Source organism: Urocampus carinirostris, chromosome 2, assembly GCF_059441175.1.
Source record: "Urocampus carinirostris isolate Australia breed hairy pipefish chromosome 2, RoL_Ucar_1.0, whole genome shotgun sequence".
NCBI lineage: Eukaryota > Metazoa > Chordata > Actinopteri > Syngnathiformes > Syngnathidae > Urocampus > Urocampus carinirostris.
In genome coordinates this window covers 5,357,093-5,369,943 of record NC_142350.1, presented here as the reverse complement: position 1 = coordinate 5,369,943, position 12,851 = coordinate 5,357,093, and the positions used below count along the sequence as shown (strand labels likewise).

The 12,851-nt window shown below is 41.9% G+C and overlaps 1 protein-coding gene across 4 annotated transcripts in view; it reads right to left on the bottom strand.

The window, feature by feature from the left end:
- LOC148370766 (uncharacterized) overlaps positions 1–8,878 on the bottom strand; it is a 32,333-nt gene extending 23,455 nt beyond the window's left edge. For all 4 annotated transcript variants that reach the window (XM_088328522.1, XM_088328523.1, XM_088328524.1 and 1 more), the window contains exon 1: positions 8,793–8,878. The gene's annotated coding sequence lies outside the window, so the exon portion shown is untranslated. The remainder of the gene's footprint in view (positions 1–8,792) is intronic.
- Positions 8,879–12,851: the final 3,973 nt, after the last annotated feature.

Here is a 12,851-nt window from a genome sequence, read left to right as displayed (position 1 = left end):
TTTTTTATCGACACTTTTAACAGCAGTTAACCAATGTGTAAAGGGCAATACTACTGTGCAAGGGCATAGCTCTGTCTTTTCAAGTGGGATTCCATCCCACCCTCCCAAGCAGCGTCCTCCAGTCCTCTGCCCGGGATGCCCAGATGGGTCCTCTCCCTTCTTACTTCTACCTTCCACAACCACCTGACTTTACCCAAGACCAACTGAATGATTGCATAAAGACGTTTAAAAAAGGCAAATCGCCCGGGGAGGACGGGCTCAGCCTCGAATTTTATCGGACTTTTGCGATATTTTAACACCGGATCCGATTACTGTTTTTAACGAATTTTCCAGTCGAGACAACATGCCAGACAGTTTCAGAATAGGGATAGTTACTCTGTGGCACAAAAAAAGGAGACAAAACTGACTTAAAAAACTGGCGACCCATAACGCTTTTAAACGTGAACTGTAAAATCTTCAGCAAGCTTTTAGCAACACAAATGTCTGTAGTCTAGGGAGACTTGGTTGATCCGGACCAAACCTGTGCCATCGTGGGAAGGAAGATCAGCGACAGTCTCATGCTGATCCGTGACACCATCTGTTTTGCGAAAGACAGAAACATGCGACTAGTGGTCCTAAACCTAGACTTTGAGAAAGCCTTTGATCGAGTCGCACCAATACCTCTTCAGGGTACTGCAAAAATGTGGTTTTCCCCAAAAATACATCAAGTGGGTGGGACTGCTATATTGAGACATCTACAGCAAATTCATGATTAACGGGAATTTATCGGAAGCAGTAGAGATCAACTGCGGTAAACGTCAAGGTTGCCCTTTATCTCCCCTTCTCTATGTTCTTTGCATTGAACCTTTGGCACAAATTTTAAGAAAAGATAGATGATTTGTCGAAGGGATCAATATCCCAGGAAGTGGGGGACAAATTATTAAGTGTGTTTTGTACATGGATGATTTTAATATTTTATGTATTGACCTCTTATCCATTAAAAGAGCCCTTGACTTGACTGACCTGTTTGGGAGGGCGTCTGGGTCAAGGCTCAATAGAGAAAAGTCAAAAAGTCACAAGCGAAGTTTTATAGACTGTGGACAGAGACAGAAAAGGCAGGACTCCCACTGACGGTGTTAAAAATAGACCAGAAAATTGTAGGGATAAAACTCAATGCGAATGGAGGAGGCGAGACCAGCTGGGACGATGTGACAAGGAAAGTTAGGCAAAGACTTGGTTGTTGGACACTAAGAAAACTGACAATAGAGGGGAAGGTCCTAATCATCAAAGCGATCATCCTCCTACTGCTTTTATCAATCAGTTTAGTTTTTATGCCCAAAAGAAACATGCTTTTATAACTGGAACGAGCCATCGTTCACTTTATCTGGGGCTCAAAGTGGGAAAGGATAAACAGAGATACAATGAAAAAGAAAAAGGAAAAAGGGGGGAAATGGGTGCCTGACCTCCAGCTTTTCCTGGGGAGCAAATATGTCTCCCTCCACTTCCAAAACACTATGGGCCCACCCAACAACCCGAAAAGTCAAGCGATGACCCAGTTCTGGATGGGCTCGTACTTGCGGAAGCTAGAGCTTGTACCAAACAATCATTTGATATCAGTGTCCTCTAACTTGCCACCAACACATCTCTTTATTCGGGACTTTTTAAATAAATTTCATTTAGAAACACAAGAATGTCACACTTTACAAAACCACAGGGCCCTTATTGCTATTGTGCAGGAGCGAGCAACAGTGAGTCCTGTGCGGGGGCTTGCGTTTGGCGAGCCTACAACGGTTTGGAGCAACGTGAATCATCCATGGATGGTGGCTCACGAGGTTCTCTCAGTCAGAGCCGTAATGCACCACCGAAGAATTTCAGCAATTTCGACATGCCCTCGACCTGGCTGTGGCGCCCAGGAGTCGGTGAGGCACCTTTTTTGTGAGTGCAGCGCTGCCGAGGACCTGTGCACAATGGCCGGCCACCTAGGAAAATTCCCGGATTTGCCAGCAGGGAAGGTCCCTGACGCACAGTACGTGCTTTACGGGGTGAGTCGGTCGAAAAGGTCACAGAACGACTTCGTCAAGAACTGGCTCACTCTCGCCGCCATCAAAGACGCCATCTGGACCTCCAGAAACCTGCTGGTAAGGAGGTGCGGGCAGATCCCCCCCCGTGGCTGTGCTCCGAATGGCTGCAGATACCATACAATCTGCGAGCGGCAAGCCTAGGACGCAGCCATAAAGAAGAATCGTCTGCACCCACCCGGAGGAGGGAACCGGAGCTCCACTGTGGGGGTCCCGGCTCGAGATATGATCTAATACATGCCCCATTTCATTCTCATGTGTTTCTTTCCTTTCATATAATTTTATGTAGTAGTCTTCGACTAATTTGGCTATTTCACTACTTTCCTTTGTTATTAGCCCGTTTTTGTTTGAGTTTAAAAAGCCCCTCACTTTTGCTCATAATTTCTTTTACATTTTTCCCCTTCTTCTATTTCTCTTTCTTTGCTTCTTATTATGATGCCTTTGCTCTTTATTTCCGCCAATGCGTTTAGTTCTTGTTTGATCTCTCTGATTTCATCATAAAGTCCATCCCCTTTTGTGTTAGGGTAAAATAGCGTTGGGAGTCTTCTTTGTAGTCCCGACGTGCGTTTCATCTTTAAGTTTCTTGTTTTTCCTGCATTTAAAAAAAAAAAATCTGCGTTCGTTTCTTTGTCATTTCCCACCATTGTGCTCGTGAATCATACGAGTCTTATAGGGTCTGCCAGTCCTTATACGGCTCCCTGTACTGTGCGGCTAAGGCCTCATCCTCCAGCAGGGAGCAGTTCAACTTCCACAGACCCCTCCCAACAGTCATACCTGAAGGAAATGAGAGAGAGCACGACAGTAGCAAGTGATCTGAAAAAAAGACAGGAATTAATCTGGCATCACTCAGTGTTAAACCCCTTGTAAATATGTGGTCTATTCGAGAGGCTCTGGCATTGTCACTACTGAACCAGGTGAAGCCCTCCTCTCTGTATGGCAGGGGTGTCAAAGTCAAATGGACGGAGGGCCAAATAAAACATTTGGCTACAAGCCGAGGGCCGGACTGTCCAATTTTTACTGAAACCAAGATTTAACCTACTGAAAACACAACAAATATATTACAATATGATTGGATAAATAAAGCAATATTTTCTTATGACTCTGTCAGTCATTTTTAATTTCAGCAGGCACAAGATACAAATGTCCTTTATATAAAAAACTCATAACATAACTCATAACAACAACTCATAACCATTTTCTATCATTCAATCATCTGAAATTATTAAAAAGAAATATTGCCTCGAAATACAATAAAATAAAGTGCAAAAATCTCTTGTTACTTAAAACCAACAGCAATCAACACACTGGACCTCATCTGTCCTGCTCAAATGTACATTGACTTTCCTTTCTGTGCTTTCTCTGGGTTAGTGTGAAAAAAAGGAATTACTGACTAACAAATAATAACAATCAAAAGTCATTTTCTCTGCTAAATAGGAGACAATTTTATCGAAAGACACATCAAGATCTATTTTCCATGAAAAGCCGAAAAACAAGAAACACTCCCAGGACAGAGTCGGCAAACAAAAACAACATAGTCAACATAGACAATAAAGCTTTAAAATTCCCGAGGGGAACAACAAAAAACAAGACCTTCTTTATGTGCATATTTAACTTTTAAACTTGAACGGAGTAAAAACTTCAAATGTGTAATTGCACAGGAAACATTACTGTATTATTACTGTATTTACATACATTTATATACAGTACTGTATTACCGTATTTTCCGCACTATATGGCGCACCATGTTATAAGGCGCACCTTCAATGAATGATATATTTTAAAACTTATGCCATACATAAGACGCACCCCATTATAAGGCGCTATAAGTGCATGCTGGTTTAAGATCAGGTAATTGTGCAATTTTGTAATTGTAATCCTGTGCAGTCCTTCGAGACATTTTTGGGATTAAGGGCTATTTACGGTAAATAAATGTGACGACTTGACTACAGTAGAGAATGTAGTTACTTTATGCAACCTCTAGATGTTGCCACGCTCAAGGGAATGTCAACAAAGCATTCAAAAAGGTCAAACTTTATTAACAAACAAGCTTTCCACAACTCCATTCACTCCCAAAATAAACAGCCGTTTTATTATTTTCTCTGAGGTAAAGCATTTTCGTGACACATCTTTAACATCTTTGAACAACATCGACATAACATTTTATTTTTTGTCCATTTAGTCAACACGCAAAGAAAACAACGTCTGATACTGTTATTTTAAATGAAACGTTAGTGCAATCGCAATAAAGTGACACTCGTAATGTGCAAAAACAACGAGTGCAAAACGATAACAATAAAGCAATAACATAATAACTGTAAAATGTAAAACGTAAACACACAAAAGAAAAACAAAGATCACTCTATAAGCTCCTCATCGACGAATCCCTCGAATTCTTCTTCTGCTGTGTTCGAATTGACCATATCTCAGTGAATGGGCCATCCAACACGTCCGGTGTTTTTGTGCCAGCGCTGTTGCCTTCATACGTATAGTTATCGTACTGACACTTCTGCTTGCCGCTCTTTGTTGAACAACCCACTGTTCAAGTGTCTCCTCTAACTCTGGCCATCTTGCTTTATTGCCACGGAAACTTTGTTGAGTTTTCCTTACTTGGCGGAGCTTATCTTCATCCTTTCTCCACTTCCGTACCATCGATTCATTTAAGTTTAACTCTCTCGCTGCCGCTCTATTGCCGTGTTGTGCGACTGATCGCTTTGAGTTTAAACTCGGCGTTGTACGCGTGTCTCTTAACAGGAGCCATTTTCTTATACAAATGCACGTATGAAAGAGAATCTCTCTCTCTCTCTCTCTCTCTCTCTCTCTCTCTCTCTCTCAAACGTGACATTCTGAATAATTCTGCGTTTGTTTAAGGTAAATTGTGCTTTACATCTTCACCAGTCATAACCCTGGATTCAGACAAATACTGTATTTGTTGAATATGAATTAAGCAGTTTAATGGGGTAGCCATTTTGCCACTTAGTAAACAAATACAACACGAGCCCCGGCAACTACCAATCGTTTAATATTTCCCAGTATGCACAGCGCGAAAAATGGAGTCGGCGGCTGTTTCTCGTAGTTGCGAGACCTTGCGAATTTAATATTGAGCCATATATAAGGCGCACTGTGTTATAAGGCGCATGGTCAGCTTTTGAAAAAAAAAAAGACTTTTAGGTGCGCCTTATAGTGCGGAAAATACGGTACTACAACTCTACATTACTTGTTTGAGGCTGACGCTGATACTTTTCCAGCTACCTCCGTGAACATGTACTCCAACTCCAACTTGTTTGAAAGCCCCGGTTTTCAGTGTCCACCTTCCGTTTAGCCATTGTTGATGGGTATCTGTGGGCTAATTTTTGCTGTTATGCTAATGACTGCTGCTGATCGACTGCTGAATAAATCAAACCGCCTCCCGCTTTGCTCCCGCTCGGCGCGTCCCCGTTGCATTGTGGGAAATGTAGTATTCATGCGTACTGCGGGCTGCTGGCTTGCAGCGGCCTGCGGGCCGGATCTAATAATATATTGATATCGTCACGCGGGCCAGGTAAAACCCTCTCGCGGGCCTAATGTGGCCCGCGGGCCTTGACTCTGACATATGTGCTGTATGGATTTGAAACAGTCTTCCAGTTTAAATGTCCAGCACATGTCCTGTAATGAAAGTGATGTTTTATCTACTTTAAACTCCTCATCGGTCCCCTTTCTATCCTTTCTACTTAGGATGCAAATAAAATCTCCTCCCACGATTATTGGTTGATGGCCTAGCATATGTGACTGGATGTCTTTCAAGAGTTCATACCTGAGTTGTTTGTCATGATGGCCGTATATGTTAAATAGGCTTTGGGCAGTCTACAGAGCGAGCTGCCAACGAGATCAAAGCCAGCAGAGAAGCTAATCACGTGTTGTGACTCATTTCATTTGCAGAAACTGTAATAAAAACCTCATCATACAGGCCAGCGTGAATGTGGATCTTTGGTGGGACAGGTACACTGCGGTTACATTGCGATTGAAACTAGATGTCCTTCATTGAAGTACACAGTCCAAAAATCACAGAAAATGAACAAAAAATGATACTGGTACTTAAGGTTTGATGCAGACCTGCAGAGTCCGGGTACCGTTTTACCCCACTTCCCGTCACCCCCCCCCCCCCCCCCCCCCGTTTGTTCCGCCCCTCTTTTTTAATTTGCTCGTGGAAAACATATCAGAATAAGTGTCTTAAATAAATACAAATAAATACATTACAAAAATATACAGTTGCAAATACATATTATATGGGTTACACATATTTACAAATAAAGACGGTACACCGAGAGAGTTTTCAAAGCTTTAATAATAATAATAATAATAATATAACTTTCATCCCAAACGGTGCCTGACAGGGCAGTTAATAGTAGCGACACACTAGCGACACGCTAGCAACACAGTAAACGAGTCTGTTAAAAACAACATACCGTACTTGTAAGAATCACTGTAAACCGTCCTCACCTTCCTCCTTAGAACTGAAGCCATCAAAGTTGTCTTCCTCAGTGTCGGAAAGAAACTTTGTCATATAGACGTCGTCCCACGCTCCTGCAGCCGGAATCGCGCCGTCACTGTCGCAGGAACTTTCATCCACTCCTGATTCTGTGCCCTCCTCTCCGTCACGCAGCAGACCGGCTTTTCGGAACCAGTTGGTGATGGTGGATTTTTTTATGCTGCCCCACGCTGTCAGGATCCACTGGCAGGCTTGCGAAAAACTTGCCTTTCGCATGCGGCCAGTTTTAGTGAAGTTGCAGTCCTCCTCGGCGCATATATTCCACCAGTCTGAATCTTACCTTTTGTACTCGAGCGCCGCTGGCGGCCGTTAGAAAAATTACATGAATTGGCCGCATCACTGAATCGCCGCAGGGTTGAAAGTTTGGGGAAAAGGTAGCGGCTTATAGTCCGGAATTTACGGTATTATTATTATAATGATGATGATGACCACATAACCCACATCTGATTTGGGGCTAAATCTGTTTTTTATTCAGGAGTTAGCAGAGGGGGGGGGGGGTCTTATTTGGGCAGGTTTTTTACCTGCCAAAATCTGACTCCCCTGCTAAAATAGACACTGTTTGAGATACAGACTTGTGACTTTTTGAGTAACCTTCTGTGGCATAAGTCAGCACAGTGAATTTGGGGTTATTTGGAATTTTTATTCAGGAGTTAGCAGGAGGGGGAGGATTAGGGCAGACATTTTGCCTGCCAAAATCAGACTCCCCTGCTAAAATAGACTCTGTTTTAGATACAGACTGGTGACTTCTAGAGTAACCATCTGTGGCATAAATAAGTCAGCACAGTGAATGTGGTGTTATTTGGAGTTTTTATTCAAGAGTTAGCAGGGGGGGGGGGGGATTTGGGCAGTCATTTTTCCTGCCAAAATCTGACTCCTCTGCTAAAATAGACTCTGAGATACAGACTTGTAACTTCTAGAGTAACCTTCTGTGGCATAAATAAGTCAGCACAGTGAATTTGAAAACTTTCAGACGTTTCTCATTACTATTATTATTATTAATAGTCGTAATAAAAACGAACTACATTTGTCGAACACTTAATCAGTAACACATCACAATGTGAAGATATTCCTCTGTAGTTGGATCCCAAAACCAAAAAACATAATAGGTTTGAAGCGTGTCTGACTTTGCAAACAGTATAGGCAGGGAAGCCCGATTTTAAATGAAAAAAAACACAACAATTTGTTTACACCGCGGGATCCAATGCAACCAGGGTTTCATTCACAATAAAAAAGACATTACATAAGGCTATTATAGTGCATCAAATAAAGGCTATTTGTGTACAATTAGTTGTGATCGCGGAAATCATAGCGTACATTGACGTTGGTGACTTTTTCATCCGCGTTAACGCATTTTGTATAATACGATCGCCCTTTATGGTTTAAATAAATGCGTTATGTAGACTACGATTTCCCAATTGTTTTAATTAAGTCGCTTTGTTTTAATAAACTTATTATATAGAATACGATCGCTTTTGTTGGAAGCGCAGCAGAATGCGCATTCAAGCGAGGGGAGATTTAGTAATGAAATGATCTGCATTTATATAGCGCTTTTCAAGTCAATGACTTCCCAAAGCGCTTTACAATGTGCTCCACATTTCCTTGTATTGCAGCCATGTAAGACGCTAACCTGCTTATTGGGGGTATTAGGGGATCAGTGTCTTACCCAAAGACACTTCGACATGTAACACGGACGAGCCGGGATTCGAACTGGGATCCCTTGATCCCAGGACGAGCGCTCTACCTCCTGAGCTACTCCCGAAAAAGCTTGAAATAACTCGCCAAATACGACGTTTTAGAGTTTTATCGACCCATAATAATAATTAAACATTTATTTTTATAGAGTTTTTGTAGTCAGTTCAGGAAAAACGCTTCAGTTATCTTTGAAAATAGGATGTTTGTCACATCAAAGCGGACCTTTGGCTCCGTTCAAAAGTAGGATACTCAAGTCAAACAATTAGCATTATTCACTCCTAAGCAATCGCAGTTTGTTGATCACATAATTGACTAAATCACATAAGTGAGACAATGATTGATAAATTGTTAAAAAGGAACTTTGACGTTATCGACTTAGATAGCAATGCAAAACCAACATAGTTTCGCCGTTCTTGTTTCTCGTTTATCATACTCAAAACAGACAGAATAACAACTTAACACCCCAAAAGTTGACAATCGAAAGATGCCAATAAGCATCAAGAATAAACGTTACATACCTTTATCTTTTCCGCGGAAATCAAAAGCAGCGTGGAGACTTGGGGCAAGTACTGACCGCCAACGACTTCATAACACGACTTCCGCCCACGCTCTGAACAGCACATGTGCATTTTCCGAAACTGTTATCAAAGCTGCCGCTAGGGTGCTCATGCCATGTCGCTGATTTGTGCAATAGGAACGCGACGATTATAGCTTTCCAACATGTTTTCTCTCGAAAACAATTATAAACGGATTTCAAACCCATTTTAGCTTGAGGCCACATGATAGGAAAACACTATTATTCTATCTACCATTTTTTTCCCTTTCTTATTTTATTTTGCTCTTTCTTTCTGTGTCTTTGTTATCTTCTTTATCTCCCTTCTTTCTCTCTTCTTATTCTTCTTTTCTCTCTTGCTTTATCTCTGTCGTTGTCCCCTTTTCTTTCTCCCTGTTACTTGTTCTATCTTTCTCTCACTTTCTTATTCTCTTTTTCATTGGTTGTGCATTTTTGGGTTGGCGCATGTAGCCCCGAGGCCCTTCCACATCAGGATGCGGACGGCTGGCTGATGTTGAAGAGGTCTCAGGACAAAGAGAAGATAGATTGAAGTTTTCTGTATTAAGTATATCGAAGTGTCTCAGTGAATTGCCATGTCTCAAATCTGAGGAGGGGCCATCTCATTTAAAGTTTTCCCCCTCCGCTTTTTCTCCTGAGGAGGGCGGATCCACTGGGCCACTAGAGCTGGCCATGTCTGGAGAATATCTAATCTGGAGGGCCCGCAAGGCGCCGGCATCCCGTGACTTTTTGACCTGACTGGGGCCACGATCGTAACTCAGTAATTTATCTGTTTGTTTTGTCAATCAGTTCCAACCTATATCCTTCCATCAATTATCTGCCGCTTATCCTCAGTAGGGTCGCGAGGGAGCTGCAGCCCATCCCAGCCATTCTCAGGGACAGTGGGTAGGGGACACCCTGAACTGGTTGCCAGCCAGTCGCAGGGCACACAGGGACAGATAATTCATTCGCTCATTCACACCTAGGTACAATTTGGACCAGCCAATTCACCTGACATGCATGGTTTTGGAATGTGGGAGGAAACCGGAGTGCCCGGAGGAAACCCACGCAAGCACGGGGAGGACGTGCAAACTCCACAGAGGTTTTATCTAATGAACTGTGCCGTACACGCGATCACCGCTATGCCGCTGTGCTGCCTCAGTTCAACCTATAAGTAAAATCTAATTCATAATACACTACATTATACACTACCCTCTTTCTTCATTTCTCTCTCTGACACTAACTTTCTTGCTTTCTCCCCTTCTCTTTTTCCTTCTTTCTCTAACTCTTTGTATCTCTTTCTTACTCATTTTCCCCCCCTCTCGCTTTAACTTTCTTATTCTCTTTAATCTACTAGTTCGGCTCTGAGTTTTATTTTTACCCTGTGGCTCCGAGCTAAAATAAGTTTGACACCCTTGAGCTAAAGCAGTGCTTCTCAATTATTTTCCGTCACTATTTCATTTCATTATTTTCTTGTGATTAAGGGCTATACAGATAAACATGACTTGACTTACCTTTGTTCAGAGGCCAGTGTCAATATTGGTCCAAGCGATAAGGGTGGAAAATAATAAATCAGATTATTCACAGGGGATGGCCCCTTTGTAACTTAAGATATCCTGACTTGTTTTAGGAAACGCAAGAGGCAAGTTGTAGTATCAATGTATTGTGTATGCTGAGGAACTTTAGACCTGCATTCATGCCGCTTTTTGGAGAGATTCGTCCGTTGGCTCAGGCATCATTTTGAAAACAAAAGATATTCTTCCAACCCATTTAATCAGAGTCAACAGAGCCTTCTTTCATCCCCAGCCAGCATGTCCAATTTCCTTCCTTCTGACTTTTAACATGCATCAAAATAAACGACAGTGGTAAACAAGCCACCGGCCGAGAGACAAAAAAATAATCTTCCCCTTTTAGGATTAACTAAATACATATTTAGGGTTGCAGTAGCTCAGGCGGTAAAGCGCCAGTCTTGGGATCAAGAGTCACAGGTTTGATTCTCGCCTCCTTCGTGTAAGTGTTGAAGTGTCCTGAATCCCTAATGCCCCTGATAAGCAGGTAGATACCTTGCATGGCTGACGCTGCTATTGGTGTGTGTGTGTGGTGATGGGTAAGTGTGATGCACATTGTAAAGCGCTACATAAATGCAGAACATTTACATCACATGGCCTGTATTTTCTTCTCATTAGCCAGACTTGAAGCAGATGTGTGCCAAAAATAATTAATTCAAAGTCAATTAGCCATTTGTAAGTAGGGTGTTTTGTAACAAAATCAGTTTGACAATGTGTCTCGGACACTAGTAACATTGATCAGACGTATTCGGAACAATTGGTAGGGGTGATGTTCATCCATTTTCCTCAGCCAAAAACAAATTCAGAGAAGTGTTTAAGGTGGATTAAGGCATGCTGTTGCCCACACGTTCAACTCAACGTGAAAATGATCAATGGGAACCAGAACAAAGTTCTTCGTTTTACATGAGCGTGTCATTTTTATTTAGTTTACGCTGCTGCTGGGTCTGTTATAATACAGACCCCATTAGCCTCACAGCATTAGATGAAGCTTTTCCCTGCCACATTAATTTGGTATATTACCATGAAATAGAAACCTTGACACGACTTAGGTTATTTAATTATCCATACATGTCAATCTGTACAGTTTTGCCGTACAAAGTACGTTTTTTTTGCATTTTAAGACGAGTACGACGTAAAAGGAAATCTATACAGAAAAACGCAAATTTGTCAATGATGGGTACCATCCGGTATACATTGACTATCACGAAAGGGCAAATCAATCAAGTCAAAAGAGTTCGGCGCGGAAGCCTCTATCTCGGTATCGCTTTCGTTGCAAACGAAGCGAGCGGTTTGATGCTACTGTGCGCATGGGGATTTCCCATAATGCATCATTCCGGAAAAAAAAATAGCATGATTATTTTGTATGGAAAAATATGACAGTTTGTACAGGCATGGAGCCGTGGAGGTTGACAGGTATGATTATCTGCAAAGACAACCTATAGAAAACTTTTCTCCTTTTATAGCATTGGATTCCCCAAGAAAAAAAGAGTAAGGTGACATATCTAAGACTCATTAGAGTCTGTAAGAAGGGAAAACAAAATGTAATACCCTGCATTGCCGTCCAAACTAAAAGGCTAACAGTACATCCCCAGTCGAGGTAACCTAAATTTGTGTCTGTCTCCTCCTTTGATGATAAACACAAAGTCTTTACAAATGAACTTGACACTTTTCTACTGTCTTTTGAGATAAGTTTACATAATAATTACAGTCCTCAGGCTTGTCACAGTTGTTTTGAAGAAAGATCTCTGACCATCTAGAACTTGGTCCTTCGAGCCGGATGCCAACGTCTTCAGTTGATTATCGACGACTGGAAAGGGTACATCGACCGAGTCTCCAGGAGAACAAGAGTTCTCCCTTCCACAAGGCCAATCCTCAGACTTCCATCGGTAGAAAACAAACTTCATCCTACGAATCGTGTGTATCCCGACCAACGGAGTTTGTCACAGGTCAGTGAAGACGACCTGACCACTACCATCGTTAACCCGACCTACCGGGACCGGAGTGTGGTACAAACATCACCACATTACATTCCAACCACAATCACAGAGTCTGACAATGTATTAACACAAACAACCAGACAAAAATTATGGGTGATGCTGACAAGAATTCTACTGATGTGTAAACCTTTTGACAAAGTCACAGAAAAGCATTGCAGTTGTGAATGTTTGATGTGTCCGGGTTTACTGTGTATATACATGTATTGGACCAAAAACAGCTATAACCTTTCTATTGCCTTTGTGTTGGATTTCACTTGGGAGGGGGTTCTGCCCTTTTTCCTCACTTGGTTTTTGGGTGTTCTTTTCTCTCCACTCAAGCAACTGCATTTGATGGAGTTTGGTGTTTTGTTTTAATCATGATAAAAACGGTGAAAATGTGAAATAGCTACAATAATGATGAATTCTGTTTAAAGCACATTACATTATGCGCACACAGTCAGATGTCAGGTTAAAACAAAAAGT